This window comes from Copidosoma floridanum, unplaced genomic scaffold, assembly GCF_036245765.1.
Source record: "Copidosoma floridanum isolate Cflo_tuat_1 unplaced genomic scaffold, Cflo_Japanese_pri ptg000007l, whole genome shotgun sequence".
Taxonomy (NCBI): Eukaryota; Metazoa; Arthropoda; class Insecta; order Hymenoptera; family Encyrtidae; genus Copidosoma; species Copidosoma floridanum.
In genome coordinates, this window is record NW_028321884.1 from 13,052,371 (window position 1) to 13,071,972 (window position 19,602).

Consider the following 19,602-nt stretch of genomic DNA (forward strand, 5'->3'; position numbering starts at 1 on the left):
AAGTCCAGAGGAACCATTTAACAAGGAAAAAAATTACAAAACTTACCAAGGAGTCCATTGTACCCTAAAATTTTTTAAATAGAGTACAGGAAAACTCTCAGTGCACCATAACAAAAAGTTGAACCTAGTTTCACTGACTCGGCCCTAAACCAGGTATACAAGAACGTACTATTGCACGCTGGCATCAAAAAGCTTTTAGCAAAAAAATAAACGTAAAATTCAGATTGCACGTGGTTGCTCGAAATGCCCCGACTGATGTAGCTTCGCCGTGTGGTCGGCCGACGAGCTGGAGGAATCCCGTACCAGGTACAACCTGTTTAATTGAAATCGACAATTATTTGCATCGAGCGACGTATGCACCGGTTCGGCCTAACAATCGCAATGCACGGTGAAATTGTTGCGCGTACATCACCCAAAGGAGGGGCTGGGGGAGCGGGGCTCCCCTTCGTTATAATATGTAAACAAGCAAATTAAGAAAGTTCGCCTCGGCGCTCTTTTCTTCCTCTTCTTCTTCTTTTGCGATGCTTCTGTTCTCTCTTGCGTGTACGTGAGGTCGAGAAAAAAAAAATTAAATGCAAAAAGAGAAAAAAAACAAAAGAAGAAGAAGAAGAAGCAGTGGCAAAAAGACAGTGACGGAAGCAGAGAAGAACTCAAAAAAGAGATGTAAAAAAACGGATAAGGGAATGAGCGGAATCATTGCTCGATACAGGATTTTTTACACGAAAAATCATCAGTTTAAGAATTTTTTTTCAAGGCTTTGTTTATAATGAATTAATTTTCTTTAACTACTACTTGTAACAAAGCGTTCAACAATATTTTTTCCAGCATAAACAATGCATTGCGATTATAGAAAGAGAAATCAATTGAGTCAAAGTATTTTAATATTTTATTTTAACCATAAGGCGTATTAAAAATTAGTGTATTAAGTCTATTGCAAGTACCCATCTGCCTGAAAAAAAAATTTTCTGATTAATCTTTCATAAACGGTGATGAATACAAAATATTCAGCATAAAAAATGCATTTTATTCAGAAAAAAGAATTTTTCTTACTGTGTTCAAAAATTCATACAACAATTGTACCCTAGTTTTTACATCGTAAGGTAAATCTTGTGGGTAACCAAATGAATTTTTTCAAACAGTAAACTGTTAAAAAAGTTAACTGAAAATGACTGGAAATGCTTAATTAACTGCAAGATCTTATCAAACCGATTTTATCAAGAGCAACATAATAAACATTTTTCGGTAATAATATTTTCAAACTAGACAACAAACCTTGTTAAAATTTAGTAGTAATATTTGGTTAAAATGTATAACCCATCAGAATGCAAGCACAAAGTTTTTTTACATATCCCCTGGATGGCAATACTTTCGTATGAACATAAGTTTTAAAAGACTTGCCTTCAAAATTTCAATTTGATGGAAGAAAAAAAAAATCAAGTCAAATGAACCTCACAGCCTGACCAAGATAAAAAATAAAATAAAGTCACTTTCGAGGGCAAACACAAAAACAGCTCACCCCCTGTCTTTTCGTAACCTGATTTTTCACGGACTCCATCACGTACGTACGCGCGCCAAGCCCCTCCGTCAACTCTCGCGCCTTCAGTCCTCTCCCGGAAACGCACAGCAACCCACTTGCCCTGCAATTGGCCGCATCCTTGCATTATTCATAACCAATTGCCGAATCCCGAAAAGCAGAGTCTTTTCCTATATACCGATCGCTCGGGGGAAGGGAGAAAGAATAACCATCACGGAAGAGAAAGAGAAAGAGAGAGAGAGAGAGAGAGAAAAAAAAGGAACAGCAGCTCGTTTGGGACGAATTTCGATGCGCGCATATATATATACGGGGGCCTTGAAAACGAGAGCCCAAGGAGAAAAGGGCCAGCACCCGAGTTAACTACTGTTGCGTATATAAATTGCCCAACCTGTACTTTTCTCTCCCCCTCCAAAAGTGTATGACGCGAAAGTAGGTACATGCCCTTTTTGATATTTTTTCGCGTTTGCAGTATTTCACGGGTGAGTATACGTATATATGTGTGCACGCGGTAATGGGGGTCCGTGACTGCGGAGGATATCGCTGCGTGCGTTCTTGCACCAACAGAGCAAGTCCGAGGGGAACGTGGCACACTTGGAGTCGTTGGGTTTTATTGTTTTCTTGTTTGTTTGCCTCTCCAAGGAATATATACGTGGTCAGTGCTTTTTACGATTGTCGTGATGATACATCGAACTATCGGATCCGCGTGTAATCCGAGTTTCTGATTTAATTTTTTGGGATGACGAAAATACATTGAGATCAACTAGTAAGATTACCAAGCATCCGATCAAAGAAAACTGATGAATTTTTATGTACTTACTTTGATTTTCCTACATGGGGGCAAAGGTACCATTTTTGGTAAAGTTTATTAAGACAAAAGTGTATGTCAAGAAACCCCTGAATCGTAAGTGTGTTGATTTTACATGTTTTGGGAAGTAGTGCACGCCACAAGCCGTCACGAAAAAAGTATCAATGGTCAGGGCAAGAACACTGTACAGCATTCCTCATTTTGTTCCAAAAATGGAAATACATTATGTTTGATACTTCCAATAAAAAGTGTATTTTCACTGTTGGTACGTAGGTATTTTCATTTGAAAATAAGGAGTGGATCTTTGAATGAGCTTGAAGCCCACCCAGCAATTGCACATTTGGAGCCACATAACTTTTTTTTTTCATGACGAGATCTAATTAGGAGATTTTAAAAAAAGGTGGATGATAAAAAGAGTGATTTCTTGGGAGCACTCAGTTGACAAATGAATTATTCCTTTGAAAATGGAAGTAGGGTTTCCCTTTTCATTTTCCTTTTTTGAAATTTTAATTTAAGGAAGATCACTATTTCCACCCTTGACTGACTCCCTGCACGTCAAAGCGTAAAACCAAGTGGCGCAGTGATCGTAACACATTTCTCACTCTCGCGACACTTGGCCAAAAATCCCTTGGAGAGCGCACCTAAAAAGCTCGAAGAGAGAAAAATGAGCCCAAACAATCATCATTCCCACCCTTGGCCAATGTTAGCTCACCAGATTGCAAGTCCATTATCCTCGGCGCATAAAATAATGCAATTAGTGAAATGCGCGCGCTCCTCCAACTATTTACCTTTGCCCCCAGCCCCATCTAGTTCAAGAGCCGAGTAGCAGCTCACACACACCCATGGCGCGTGACTCATTTGGAGCAGAAAAAAAAGAGCTAAGAGAGAGAGAAAAAAAAAGGAACGAAGCTCATATGCGCTCGATAAATGAAAAGCAGACTCGCAGCGTCCCCCTTCGACGCGCGCTCTCCTTTTATTATGATTGACGAGAAGCTACGCACACATAGGACACAAGAAAGCTGACTCGAGTGGCCCCCGAGTTAAGTTCAGGCGGTCGATGAGTTTATTCATATCGAGAGCTTTTTTTTTTTTTTTTCCCCATCCACCGCCTTTTCCCAACTCGATGTAACGCGAGCGCTAATTGCCCGCACGGGCGCCTCATCCAATCAATCGTCCCTCTGCCGTCCGCGACGAGGTATGGCCTTGCTAATGTGAGCGTAAATACGGGACGCCCCTGTGTCTCTATGTACACACGAGCGAGGGCCTAATGCACACACATCTCCGAGTTTGTCTTTGCTTATATGCTCGATAATGCGACGCTCAAAAATAATACGCAGGAGCAACGACTGTCGTTCTATAAATACGGGGAAGCTATATCAGCATCAGTAGTTGAATTATTTCTTGTTCTCATTTTTCTTTTTTTTTAAATAGTAAGTCTCCGTTGAAGCGAGAGCAACGCAACGTCAAAGGCACAGTATTTTTAGGAATGTAAAGTATTGAGGATGATCAATTTGCTGTATGATTTACTACAAAAAAGAGAAACAATTTTTCCTCCCGTAGGGCACAAAAGTCCCAAAGCTCCCGATTGATCGATCGAAGAAATCGCTACCTCCCATCTTGGCACTGATCGCGTGACAATAAACCTGCGTGCCGCTCGTCAGCCCCTATTGAAAATTAGTAGTCTCATCGTCCATCTCTCCCGCGCGTAAACGAGCACGTACACGCGGTCTTTCGAAAAAGTGCCTCGAGAAGTATATACGAAGGTCAAGACGCACACGGCCGTAGGGCACACGCGGCTATATTACATGGGAGAATATAATATCGAGGGGAGCGATCGAGCGACGCGATAGATCGATGAGAGGCATGGAGGTGCATTGTATGCCCTTTTCCCACGCACCGTCATCCCGCGGATTTTCTTTGGCGCATGCCCAACGTGGAATTTTCCCCCTTCCTCTCTTTCGGGCCCATGCAATAACCGATCTCTGATTGCCGGAAAATAAGAGCGGCGATACACTTTGGCTGCCGATCGGCTTTACGAGCTCCGCCGCGCTCTTCGAGATGTGCCACAGTTTTACGGGCTACGGGTGATTATTTCATTTATTTTATTTTATTTTTTTTACCTCAACGCGCCGAGCTTTTTTCTTTTTCCTCCTTCGGAAAACCTGTATACAGACGTATCGGGGTCTTTTTGTGTTTTACCGCTTTCCGCGAACGAGGCAAGAATCCAGGTGGTTGTGTGCAGTTTTTATCGCTTCCTCTTCGGCCATACATACCCCCTCGCACCGGAATGCCAAAAATGCTGTATACTTTCGCTCCATTACGCGTGTACAGTATATACATGCATCGGTATGTGAAATTCTCTCTGGGACTTACGTACCTGGAACAAACAACAAAAAGAACGGCATCGATAAGTCACAACGAATGAGGCACAATGGCAATGAAAATTAATAATGCGATCACAACAGGTTACGTGTGTGTATACGTGCATATATATATGTGCTTTGTCGTCGCTACTCGTAACTCAGCATTAAATCCCCGTTAATAAGGACGCCCAATATTTATTTCCATTGAAATGTTAGACAAATTTTCGCGGTAATCTCCGCGCATTAAATCTCTTGGGGTTACGTGCAGTGTATCGCGTGAAAAGGGCCAAAATATTGGTTGGCAGGGTCGATCCCCCCCCTCGTTGCCTCCCTCGTAAAGTACAAGTAAAGAGTCGGCGGATTTGTCGGCTTTCGTTATCCCGCGAGTGAGGGCCCTCCTCGCCTCCGAGGATGTTTTACGGGCCCCCTCCCGTTGCACGGCGCGCTTTCTTCTCCGCCTCGAGGAGGTCAAGTCCATTTGGCATCTCGAAATCGGAGACGAAAGGTTTCGGCGAGAGAGAAGCGCTTAAACGACGGCCCTTTTCGTGGGAGGAAGGAAAAAGGAGGAGTCGAAGGTTACGGGGTAGGGGGGGGGGGTGGTGGCCGGTACCTCGGTGCGTGTGTCAATCGCAGAGAGTGGCTTTTGGCGCGTCATGTGCTCGGCTGAATCTTTTCGCAGGGACTCCTCTTCGCGCCGAGAGAGATAATTCATCCTTGCTGTCTTGGGCGCGTATCTTTTGGCTGCTGCGTATGGATGTGCTGGTCCGTCTATGGGGAGGGTGACGTCATATTGACCGCCGACAGGGTGTTACTTTGGTGCAAGGGTTCAGAGTGGGAGGGGTAGGTGATGTGTATTTATATGTGATTGGGGTCCTGAAACAGTGTTTTAATTTGATACCTAATGTTAACAAAGTTGAACAAGTAATACTGTGCGCAAAGTAACCATTTTCAGTATATGGGTGTGATGCACGTAAAAGCACTCATAGTTACAATCTTTAATGACTCCTGATTTTTAGGACTGAGGCTGTGAGACGATTTTTGTTGTCGTACAGTCGTCGCCTCTACTAAATAATGATAGCAAATGCGACGGTGAGATTAGCTTGCTGTTTGGATCGTAGGCTATTTAGATATTTTCAAGCCTCACATGTTAACTAGTAATTGACTTGATAAATTTGTTTTTATTATACTTTTACACACCGAACTTAATCACTAAAAAAATTAAAAAAAATTTTCACATCTTTCCTCCAACCGGTGGAAAGAATTTCCTCCTCGTACCCACGACACACTTAAAACAAATTCCCATAACAAACCATTCGGGCATAAAAAATACTCGTTGTCCTACTCCCGCGCAATGACTTCAGTCCTGGAGGAAAAAAAAAAGACATAACCGTCCGAGTTTACGATATGCACCGGGGAATCCGCCACCGTCAACCTATTCCTGGACGAGCCGCTACACGAAAATCTCCAACAGGTGTTCGCATAACGTGGTGCCGTTACAGAAACACGTATAAACGCATGCGAGTGCGCTGTAGGGGGCCCCGGCGTTGAGTTTTCCCACAGAGAGAGAGAGAGAGAGAGAAACGCCGGGGGCCTTGGTTCCCACTTGTGCAGCTCCGGTGTGGCGAAAAGGATGCACGGAGAAAAGCGTTATCATCGCCTTGTACACTGCCGTATCGTGGTATAGTTTCTTTCTTTTTTCACTCTCGTTTCGCCGTCGGTGCTAATAAAGAGGGATAAGCTCCTTCTTCTCTCACGGACAGTTGTGTAATGGGAAAAGCTGGAGGGGCTCGAATTTATTGGCATAACAGGAAGAGCGGAAATTAAAGAGCCGAGGGATGTGCAACCGAGTGCGTCCGTGTATCGAGAGAAAAAAATTAAGGACGCGTCCCTTGGCTATTATTCTTTTTTTTTTTTTTCCACATTTGAGAGTCGAAGGGAATATTAAAGAAGAAAAGATTAATTTTGAAGGTAAATCTCTACCTCACGATCAACTGAATGTTCAACAATGTAAAACTGTTTTGTGTTTGGATCCACTGAATGATTGATATCCTTGCAATGACAATCGTCTGCATACGACTCGGTGTACTTGTACCAAAATAATATCTCAAAATATATACAACGATAAAAAAGTAGGAAAATTGGCCAACTACTCATACTTTTATTTTTCGATGATTTTAGAAAATCGACCTTTCCTCTTTTACCAAGTTGGATGTGACAAGCATAAACCATTGAACTAAATCCAATCGAGGAGTACTATGCCAAAAAAGATAAGTTTATATTTACATGTCTTACGTATTTTATGAATTATATTTCAACGTATGTATTTAAATATAACAAAGAAATTTTCAAGTCACATGTTTAAGAACTAAATATTGTTTCCTAAAAAACTAGATGGCGTCACCATTATAACGATCACTTTTTAATAACAGTAATTAGACATTTTTCTGATAATGTAATACTCAATTTATAATTAATATTTCTTCAACTTCGCGGAAAACGTTAGTAAGCTCCAGTATTTGGAAGGAGAAAGATCCTAAAATGTATACGTAAACTATACTCAAGTACTTTGAGTAAAAGAAAAAAGCTATTTAGCCAATTGCAATAACTACATTAATTTATAAATAAGAAAAATCTCTTCTGGTGATATTTTGCAGTGCAAAGTCTTGGTACTAGCAATTACACAGTAATTGGTACAGTGCCATTTTTAAGAACAAAATTTACTGATACGCTATACGTTCCTTGGTGAGATTTTCAACGATTTCGGTACTTTTGAACACGAAACGGTTACAAACATCCAAGTTTTTCTATAAACAATCTGCAGGAATACTCATCAATGAACAACGAAAACAATGTGAGCCTTCACTCAGCAGTTGGTTCCGGCAACATTTCGTTGCTTCGTGAAATCCTGCAAAGGTAAACTTCATTCAAAGTCCAAAATACCCGATTAAACCTTTCCATGGCATACTCGATGAAAATCCTAGGGATCCATCTCGTGTGAATGATTGGGATCTGGAATGTAGAGCTCCCCTACACATGGTCTACGATCACGTCGACGACTCCAATCCTGGAAGAGCTGACAACGGACTCATGATGTTGCAACTACTCATCGACCATGGATCAGACGTAAATGTCCTAAATGCCCAGTTTGAATCGGCTCTGTACATATCAGTCAAAAAACGGTAGGTAGCGCATCAATTGAGCACAAATACTTCCAAAATCTTGGTCATCAAAATTCACAGGTCAACGGAGCGGAGCTTCTTCTGAATTGTAACGCCGACCCTGACACCATCAACCTGATGAACAAAACAGCTTTGCATCTTGCGGTGGAAGGAAACAACAGCGAGATCATAAAATTATTATTGGATAACAAAGCGGATCCAAACGTAGTTGATTTTCACGACATGACACCTCTGGATGAGGCCATCTGCTATTGTAAAACTCGTCCTGCCAAAATACTCATACGTCACGGGTAAGTTTATTTGGTTATTCTCCAATAATACGCACCTATTGTATCCTAATCGTTATGGAGTAGAGCAAAAAGTAAGGATATCTATCGGAGTTTGCATCAGGCATGTAAGTTCTCTAGCAGCGGATTACAAAAAAAACTATTTCTCATCCACGTACTGAGTCACGCAGCTGAAATAGACATTCACGGAAATTTCTCGCTTGGGGCTGCACTTTACTATGCGGCGTCCGACAAGCACGAAAAATGCATTCTCGTAGAACTACTGAATGAGCAAGGTATTAACATCGATGATGGCTTCGGTGACTCGGAGCTTCATCGAGAGGTCCGCCACGGAGGGGAGGTGGCCACAATTGAAGCTCTTCTTCGAAAGGGAACGGGCATTCATGTCAGAAATGTATTTGGCGAGACACCGCTCCACTTACTGTCAAACGGAGTTGTGTCACGCGATGAGGATTGGCACGTACGAGTTGCTGGTTTACTCATTAAATATGGTTAGTAAAAGCGTGACAACGGTTTAGCATAAGCTTTTATGTTTTTAATTTAAGTTTAATCGCGAGAGAGTAATCAGCACTATAAAAATAAATATTTGTATGATCCAAAAAAATTACGATGGATTATCATGTATCAACCATGATTTGCATCACACCTCAAGTATAGCTTGGACGGATTAAGAAAATCCCTTTGATTCTTTATAAAACTGTAATTTAGATATTTCTCACAAGCTTTGCACAAACCAATGGCATTATCATTTTTTGTTAACAAATTATGAGTTTAGAAACGAGTCAAACCATTATCATTAGGATCGTAATTTTTCTTGGTAACGGATATTATTTTCGCAGGGACTGACCTCGATGCGCATAATATTGTCGACAAAACGCCATTTTTCTTGGCTGCACAAATGAGTAAGGAAAAATTAGTCAATCTGATTTTGGCCAAAATGACAGGGATAGATGAGACGACACTCAAAAGTCCACATCAACTTCCTTCCCTTTTCTTGCGTACTCGGTGGAACAAGCTGTTGCCGGAACTGTACGAGATCATCGTAGCTGTTGACTTGGGTTACGAGAAAGTGGTCGATCGGTTGCTTGACATGAAGTACGTTGATAAGTCGAAGAAAAATTACTGTCAAAACGCCAACTTAGTGCTCCATCGAGCTGTCCATAGACACCGCTACGGTACCATAAAAATGCTACTGGAGGCTGGCATTCGTACGGATGGGTTTGTTACTTAATTAGAAAATTTTTAAATTTTAACGGTGGACTTGTTTGAATGACCATCAGGGCTTTTTGTCGACAGGCACTTTTCTCGGGAGGTACCTCATTTTTACGTCCATCAAAATGAAGAGTACAATTTGATGACATCGTGTTTGTTCTGGGAATTTAATGACAATGCAACCATCATCCGAGCAATTAAAAATGCCTTTCGTTACGTTGTACCCTCTAGAGTCGTTAACAAATTTACGTGTCTTATGGCCTTTTACTACGCCACGTATTTACGAGCCAATAATTTGAGTGTGGACTTAACGCCAGTTGAAGGACTTTTGAAATTAAATCCAAAGCTGTCGGGAATTGTTTCAGAATGTAACAAAAAACTGGATGAATTGGGAGAAGAAAAAGTGGGTGACATGCAAATCTTTGAAATTATAACGATGCCACTGAATTTGCTTGTGAAACGATTAAGTAAAAAGAAATATTTCGAAGCCTGCCACAACTTTTCTTTGTTACTCGAAGAAAAAAGAGATCTTCCATATTATGAGTATGTGGTACAATGTCGTATTAGTTTGGCCATAGAAAAAAGAAAGATATTAAATACCGCAGAAGATAATGCTGATAAACTTTTTCGAAGTATTTCGGAGACAATTCATTTTCAAAGTCTACCTCGTGAAATCATGTGTAATATTCTTTTTCGTCTTAGTATGAGAGAATTAAAAAATCTGGCTAACTGTCAACTAAGTGACAACTGCGGACCAAGTGCAGACATTGTTAATTGATCAGAGCAAGTGAGGAGGGGAGAAAAAATATCGCTTTTAGATTGCTTTGAAATGTGGTATTGTTACAGATTAACATGGGTACGAAGATTTTTTTTCTAGAATAATGTTAAGCATTTATGTGCAAAGTTTCATGTAAATTCTCAAAATCGAATTCAATATCGAATTTTGAAAGAAGCTATTAAAAACATTTTTTTAAACACAAATCATTTTTTATACTTTGAATTAAAAGTTTAATGTAGACTTAGAATTAAAAATTTTATGTAGAAAAATTAATTTTTTGTTAGTCAGTGTTTTTGTTTTTCCTGTTACTGCAATATTTCCTTCGAACAACAGCCCACATGAAAATTTCACGTGAATGTCCAACATATCTCTTCAACGTTAATTAACAAATGTAGAGTAGTCACAACGATCGTAACTTTTTGAAAAACGTAAAAAAAATTCTTCAATTTTTCTTCTTATTTCTAACCAAAATTTTTAGTCACTAAAAAAGTACCTATAGTTGAATCCAACATGCTCAATGGGATCCTTCAGGTGCACTTGAACGAAACTTCATGTCCTTTGACTGAGGACAACTATAATTCATAAGTTTCCTGTATGTTGCGTGTATTCCACCATATCAGGCACTACACAAATAGTTCACTTACTCTTCGTTATAGTATCGCAAATCATATATGATGCCATCTCCTGATTAATCCCATGCATTCCCCCAACCATAGGTAATGTAAAAAAGACTCTACGTACCAAGAGACAAGAGACACTCTGTTCGAGCTAGCTTCCTGTATTACCCGGAACCCCAGCTAAGGTATAGGTGATCAAAAAAGCTACTGCCAATCACCTCCCATCCTGCGTTAAGCTCGTTCATCTAATGATTTACCACCACGGGCAGGTGTAAGTGTATACAAGCACCCAGAACCGAGACGAATAGAGGAATCGAGATCAGAGCCGTGAAATCGCACTAAATCGAGGCCCACTTGTGCGACGCTGAATGCACCGCGTAATAGGCCATCAACGCTCCGAGGCCCCTGGGGCGTGAGAGCAGAGCCAAGTTTTTCCCATCGCCGAGGAAAATCGGCTCGTCGCTTATTTGGAATTTCCACCAAATCAGCGCCGGTACCATAGACACCCGAGATTACATCCTTTGCGAGGGGGACCGACGACAATAGGACTCCTAATAGCCGGAAGAAGGATCGACTTTTTTTGCAAAGTCAGTAACGGGAGCGTCGTCGTCGCGTTGCCCACAGCTGATGAACCGATCCCCGCCTCTCGTGATGAAAAATCGGCAAGGATTCGGCATGTCCATCTGGTGGAAGAATCGAGGAAGGAAGATTGCTTTGTTTTTTTCCTTATCCAAAGCTCCAAGAGAACCTCCTGACTCGAGTCGATCGGTCAATTGGTAAACATAGCTGCGCGCAATGCTCCAACAAAAGTGTGCCACTCGCTCTGCCAACTTGGAGGAAAAAAAAGGACTTAATCACGCAAAAGAGAGATATTACACATAATGCGACAAAGTGGTTGAATGGATGGTTCAACATTTGTGTAGTCGTCCTGCACGAAACCTATACATATACACACGTAGAAAGAAGGTGGAGAAGGGTAATACAACGGGCGAGAGTGCCATAGTCTGTATATATCTCGTTTCGCGCCGCGGTTCGGGCGACAAAGGCATTCCAGTTAAGAAATGAAGAATGAGCCCGCGAGGCGTTATGGCACTGCCCATACCCGCTCTTCTTCGCTCCGCGAACCCGACACCCCGTGTATACATGTACCTATACGTGCAGAAGCACATAATGCGGGATGAGAGAGACTAGTGGGGGGGAGGGGAAAGCTCTTTCGGGCACTGAGCGAGTAAAAGAGAGAGATGCGCTCGGCTTGGCTCGCGGGTATCCATCCGCGTGTATGTATGCGTTCACTTTCATGGGCGCATAAAAGTGCATAAGAGATGGCTATCTCCGGCGTTGCGGGGGCGCTCTCCTCTCTCTCTGGCATTATGTAGCCCCAGAGAGAAACCCATCGCTTCTCTCTCTCTCTCTCTCCACGTCCATTTATCGTCGGCTTTTCAACCCCCCGTTTTTACCACCTGCTTGCCAACCTTTCCCCCAACGGCGTGCCTTAAGTGTACACGAGGAAAGCTTTGTGCTTTCACCCCCTTCGTGTGTGTGTGTGCGGTATCAGGCTGCGCTAAGGCCTTAATGAGTCGCGCAGGAGGCACAAGCCTCTTTCTCTCGGCTGGTGTGTCTAGGCACTGGCGCATCACTGGCGGCAGCTGTTTCTGGGCAGAATATTCGGGTCAGAGTGTGAAAAAAAAAAAAAGAAATGGTTTTTACCTGGCTGCTACGTGTGTTGGTGGGCGATGATGCCGTGGGCTTTTTCATTCTGCAGCTGGAGAGAAAATTCCCGAGGAGTTTGGCTCGTCACTGGGTTATTTTTTTTTTTTATTTGCCAGAGGAATGGGAAGAGCTGAGTTTCTGGACGTATACCAAAAAAGCCAGAAAAAAAAAAAAAAGAACTGATCGCTCGATTGAGATAAGAAAGTTCAATTGTACGGTCGATTGCGCCGAGAAATGAAAAAGAAGATAGAGAAATGCCATTAGTACAGCGAGTAGTGATTAAAAGCTCAATGATGGCTGATTAATGATTCAATCAAGGTGTCCAGTAACATCGGTACAGGGGCTGCCCCCACACCTCGGTACGGTGGAAACACAGCACGTGCGCCCAGAGATAGGAGTAAAGTGCAATGCTGTGTATATGGAAGGAGAGCGGAGATGGATGCATTTCTCTTGGCGATCGGGTGTGTATGGCCGCGCTCGGAAAGGGAGTAGCCGCGTATCGGTGGGTTAACGAGGTCAGCCGGGGAGTCCGTTGATAATTAATAAAAAGATTCATTGCTCGATAGGTGGTGCACCGCTGATTGGCCGAGGGGGAGGGTTACGTAAGGGCATACGTGGAGGTAAAAAGAGGAGATGGAGGTGCGCTATGATTTTCTGATCATCGATTCTATCTTTTTTTATTTCTTCAGCGCACCGAGCTGGCTTTTGTGCTTCTCTCTGCGGTTCGTATAGAAATCATTTGTTTCAAGTTTTATCTTTTTACGATGATTAGTTATCAAAGAATGGGATCGTTTGAAGAATACAGTCACCTGTTGGAAGTCTTCGCAAAAGTCTCGTATAGGTACCGAAATATAGAGATATCAAGTTGTTTTATATGGAAGGTGCCTACAACTTTAGGTGTCAGCACCATGCGATAAGGAAATTTTTTTTTTTTTCATGATTAATAAAGTCGTAGACAATTATAATATACTCCATGTTTCGACTTCATATTTTGTATCACAAATCAAGTTAAAAACGTGAAGAATTTGACACCCAAGTCATAAGCTTCTACTTACTTCGGTAGATGCTTTGATTTAGATACACCAACTTCTTTTTTTTTTTTTTTTACATTTCTTAGTGCATTATTAACTCTCTATGGATAAGCTGTTAAGCCATGAAATTTTGTAGAAATTTGTATGCACCTCACATGACTCAAAGATGGCTAAATCAATCGACACATATGGTCAGTTTATCTAATTTTTTATTGTAAATAATACAACATTTTGGCTTTCTCCCATAAACAAAGCATCGTAATACACACATTATGTGTTACGGAAGGGTGAATGACACATTATTGAGTTTACAAGTGTCAGATATTATATTTATTGTGTTATTAGCTGGACAAATCATCATCGATTTGCAAAACAATCTTTTAAAACAATTATTCTTCATATCAAGGTAATTTAATTTGTTTCCAGATTCATAATAAGCTTAGCAAGAGCTAACTTAGTGTTATTATTTGTACACTCTTTATCGTATTCAGATGACGAGTTCATTCGTGACGTCTGGACAATGTAACGTGCGGAATAATAACTACAACTTATTTTAAAAACAACGTGAGATTTTTCATACTTTTCTAGACCCATACAATTATTCCCAGTTTTGTACGAAAATGCAATTTATCGTAACATTTATACGTTAGTCTGGAACTATTTCTTTACAATTAATTGAAATTCATCGTATAAAAGTTATAAAAACCCTTACATAATTAAAGTATTTGTAATCAGCACCGTTGAAAATTTTTACAAGCTGTAATCGTACATCCATTCGTATCGTATACTTGCACGTATGCGAGGCGCTCTCGCTGCACCGGTGCGCGATATGAGGGCTGGTTAATTAAACTGGCGAAACGATCCCCTTTTTAACGAGCTGCACGTCTCTGATTCCGCCTTTTTCTTCCTTCTCTTTCTTCCTGTCATTACCTACTTTCTCACTCCATTCGATTTTTGCTCGTGTGTACAACGCTTTAGTTGCTTCGATGGAGAAACATCGATATTTGTTATTCGAATTTCGTGAGTTTTTTAAAAAATAGTAAAAAATATTATTCTCTAATTGTCAGGTTATTTTTCGCATTTGTCGTGACACTGTATATTCTTTGCACATGCATTTAAATTCAAGTGTGCAATTTTGTAATGATCATTGGATTGTGCTTGTACAATTAGCCTGTAATCGATTATTTTTTTATCCGTAGTTATCACATCATTGATAAAATAATTTTTTTATAACTTTTGATATAAATTTTTTGTACAGTTAATTGATTGTGGAAGTCATACGTTGTAAGTGATAATAAAAGAAACAAAGAATTTCTTACAAATGACAATTTTCTTCGACACTCTTCGTTTCAATCACGTGTACTCATCATTGGAAAAAATTTCGTCAAAGTAGCCTGAAGGGCTATCCAAACTGTTGGAGTGCATACTTATCTATGTCTTAAACGAAAATTTAGATATACATTTTATTTTGTAGTTTAGAGATAATATGACTACTAGACTGAAAAATTCTAAAGTTGAAATAAGTGACAGCCAAGAAAAACCTCAACATTAAACAAAAGCTCAGAAGACATTTTTTTGAAATCGGTGTGTATTTGTATGAAAAGTTATAAAAAAATTTCTTCTCATGTTCTCTGTTTTTGTTACTCAAAATAAATAAAAGCTCGTAGAAAATTTGGTCATGTTCAAGTATTTATATTGCAAAAAATGAAATTTATTGAGTTCGAGGAAAATCATTAACTCATGCGATCAAATATGTCTAATTTTTTTATGTAGTTAGTTAGATTTGGTGGCTTTCATTTACACGCAGGTAGATGGAGTACGCGAAATTTGAAGTGCTGAAGAGATGAGTTAATCGTTAATGACTTTTTTGGTTCAAAGTGTAAGTATTCCAGAAAAATCTATGAGTGACATCGAAGAACTTTTGTACTTGTAAACATAATCAATTTGCGTAATTTTTTCATAGTTACTCGTTGTTAAATATATTTAAAAGAATAACTGCTGTACATTCTGACTACAAATTAAGATGTTAATCAAAGATGTAATAGCGAGATTTGCTATCATTTTGTATCAGGCACGATTAAAAGGGTATGTATTTATTAATAGACGATAAAAAATTAAGCTGATATTGATTATCAGATAAAATTTTATTTTTACTATTAATTGTATGTATGTAAATATATGTATGATCCTCCTATCGGCACCTTCCAGTCGTTTCGTTAGAAAGTCATCTAATGACAAAATAATAGTATAGATACTCACAATAATTTACAGACCCGTTATCAACTTTATATAAATCATCAGGAGTCAAAAGATTTGCTTCAGTGAGATGCGAAAGCTTTTAAAATTTGTATACTCGGCTACGTTGCATTCACTAATTTGTAAAATAGTGACTCCATTTGTATCAGAATTTGTTTTAATAAAAAAAACTGTTTTTCAGCCTCGATACAAAATGGCAAACCATCAAATTATGCTCAAGTTGGCTATTACTATGCTCTTGTATTTCATACATTGCTCCCTTAATATTCTGGTAGAAGGGCAATGTTCACGTGTTGAATACGTGGAGAAATTCAAAACGTGGTACTATTGGATTGGCTCAAATTATCGTTCTAATTTACGTAATGGGGAAGGACCGAAACGTTTGGTTGGACTGGACCGTTTTTACATTGACGAGTACGCGGTGAGCAACGCAGATTTTAAAAAGTTCGTCAACGCCACTGGATACGTAACCGAAGCTGAAAAAAAAGGCTACTCAACAGTACATGATGAATACTTAGTCCCATCTGCTAAAAAGAAAATTGGACAGTCTGCCGTTATTTCATCAGGATATCTGTCTGTCAGAAATGCTACTTGGAGGACACCCTTAGGAATCGGCTCTAGTACATTAGGTATACCATAACTAAGCTGATTTTTTGTTTTTTTTTAAATATCAAAGTATAATTGAATATTTTATACAAAAAGATTGATGCCTCGAAAAACATGGAGTAAGTATTTTATATGTCAAAAGAAACGTTGTGTTTTTAAATTTATTATCATATATTGTCAATTGTAGAAGATTGTAAATCGTATCTTGACAGTTTTTAATTTTATTTTGACCTAAACCTGCAATATTCGTTTAACCCACTTGAACAATTTCACGTACAAATAGTATAGAAAACTTTGAAAAGTATCAAATGTCGATATCTATGAGACAAACATTTTTACGAAAAAGTCAAGTAACAAATAAAATTTTTGCATCCACATATCTACTGAACATTTACTATGGTAAGCTTTTGCTTACACTGTTTAAAAAATACGACATTTTTTTGCAAAACTGCCATGGGGCAATAAATAGAATCAGAATTTCTTACTCTGCTTTCTCAAATTAAAAATGTCGAAACACAGAACATGAAAAAGTATAAAATAATAAAAACCTTTTTTTACTTGAATATTTATCAATATGTGACGTTTTCTATCATAAGCCTGTAAGTTTTTGTCAACATGTAAAATACTCCTTCATTCAAGAGCATTAAAAATACACAAATAAATTTATGAAGCAATTGCGCATCAATAAAATTGTAAACTGCGGAGTCTCGCTGAATAACGTGAAATTGTAATTGCAGAATCAATGAACTTTGCAGTCGTGCATGTTTCTTGGAATGACGCCGCAGCTTACTGCAAGTGGGCGGGTAAAAGACTGCCAACCGAAGCTGAATGGGAGGCTAGTTGCAGAATCAAAGACAAGCTCGTGGATGACATAACTGAGCATCCTCCTGGACGTTGTGCGTTAAAATTCAATGGTAAGCACAGGCTTGTTTTATATTGATTGTGGTCTTTTTTTAGGATATCTTTTATGCTTTATCTAATATTGATATTTTTAAGGAATCAATTTGTCTGAGTGGACCTCAAATTGGTGGGTAGTCAACAATTTTAAACAAAATGATCTCAATCCTGTAAGTAAAATATTATCTATTTAAATATAAACTATAAATATTTGAACTCAGCCGCTCTAGCTTTTCTTATCCCGTGGTCATCTTCTTCTATTAATCCGACCGTCACAAAAACTTTAAACTTCATTCGTGTGAGAAAATACCTATAAAAAATCCTGTAATAATTTTTCAAAAATAGCCATTGCCCAAGATGACGTTAACAATTGTTGTTTATTTTAATTATTAAAAAAAAAAGTATTCTTATTATGTCTCTATAACGTATTTGTGATAGCAGGACATTCGATTATTACACTTGAATCTGTTTTAGTAAAAAGATAATAACGATAGTTGATAAATTGTAAAATCTTTTAATCCAAGAAATTGTTATAATCTAAAGATTTTTTTTATGACATCAGTAACTGCTCAATATATTTAATGTAACTATAGTTTGTTTTCAAGTCTGTTTTCTAAAAATTTTTTTGCGGAGGCAAGAAATCATCATTTCTTGGGTATCGTAGTTTTTACAATTATAACGTATGGACACTATTTGAAAAGCTTGGATTGTTAGACCCAAATCGATGTAGCTTATCTTATTATCAAATACATGCTTGTTTTTGGAAAACTACAGAACTTATATCTTTTCTAGACTGGACCTAAATATGGGACTCAAAAAGTAGTTAAATATAGTCACTTTAATTGTGATGACACCCAGGAATGTGTCAGATCATCTTCATGTACACATAGAACGCCAATGTTCACCAACGCCACATCAAATATTATAGGCTTCAGATGTGTTGCTACATCTTGAACAGTTAAATGAACAATTTAAAAATAAGCACTAAGTGTATAAATCAGTGTTTTGTTTATTATATATTACTATGTACCTTGGTGTTTGTTTTATTTTTTAATTATGGTTGAGGAATATTGGATGAAATAAAAATTATTCAAAAGTAAAAAAATAAACTTTATTGTAAAATATACAAATTTTTATGCAATGCCTGCCTGCTGCGTTCTATTCATCTAATACAATTAAAAAGTTTTTGATAAAATTTATAAGCAATTATTATAAAATCTTTCTTTATTGAACTTAGCATGTGCACAGTGACTACTGCTTATCAATAGTGAAACAAAGACGAAACTGAAAATACTAAGTCTTATCAGACATAATCGACTGATATTTTAAAAATCTTTTGGTGTTAAATCTTAACTTTATCCGAAACAGCTCGCTGTCCACTGCTGAAAAAAAAAATATAAACTCTCATTCATCTTCCTTAGAGGCCATAAAGTTACACTTTCTTGAGTTGTGCTTTATTGTATGATAATTAGCTTGAACAGCTTTACTCAATTAAATTGTAATTTTACTTTTGGGATGTATATGTAATGTAACTCCAATTAAAGTACACAAGGCACATATCTTTTGAACGTTTTTACTACTACGTAATCATTATGTGTTGTTTCCATGGGCATAACTATTTCCTTACTTTAGTAAAGCTTTAGTTTGAAATGCAGCTATGAAAGATTGTGGATTTAGACTTTTCCATACCAACATTTTCTAAATATTCATGATCGTGACAAGGAATTTACTTGTATTTGAGAGGACCTGTCATTAAAGTGGTGATGTACTCGTAGATGATACGTAGACAGCGAAGATGAAAATTTTTTTTTGAACCACGGTAATAGATAGCTATAACGAGGCCTTTTTTTCTTATCGTCGAATGATAGTTTAGAGCCAACGACCCTGACTTGTGCTGCTGATTTCTGGAATTTTGATGCTCGTGTGCTTTCAATAGAGATGAGTAATAAAATTTTATCCGACTACAATGAGATTATAGTCCTAATACGTACAGAGAAAGTGAAACATGTAGAAATTCGCACGTCCTAGAAGTATTCACGTATAACTTTGTACGCTTGGAGAAAAATTCACAGATGCGTTAGTAAGGAGACGTAATAAATAATCCCTTCCATGCAAGCAGAATATAAATAGTGACAAGGATTTCGCGAGTTTGTTGAGTAGTGCATGAAGTTTTTTTTTATTCATTATCATGACATAGTACATTGTTTCCACGGATCCTTAAATTCAAGTATGTGACGTTGTAATGATCATCGAATTGTGCTGGTATACTTAGTCAGTAACTATTAAATGTTTTATCATAATTATCAAACAAATGATAGAATAATTCT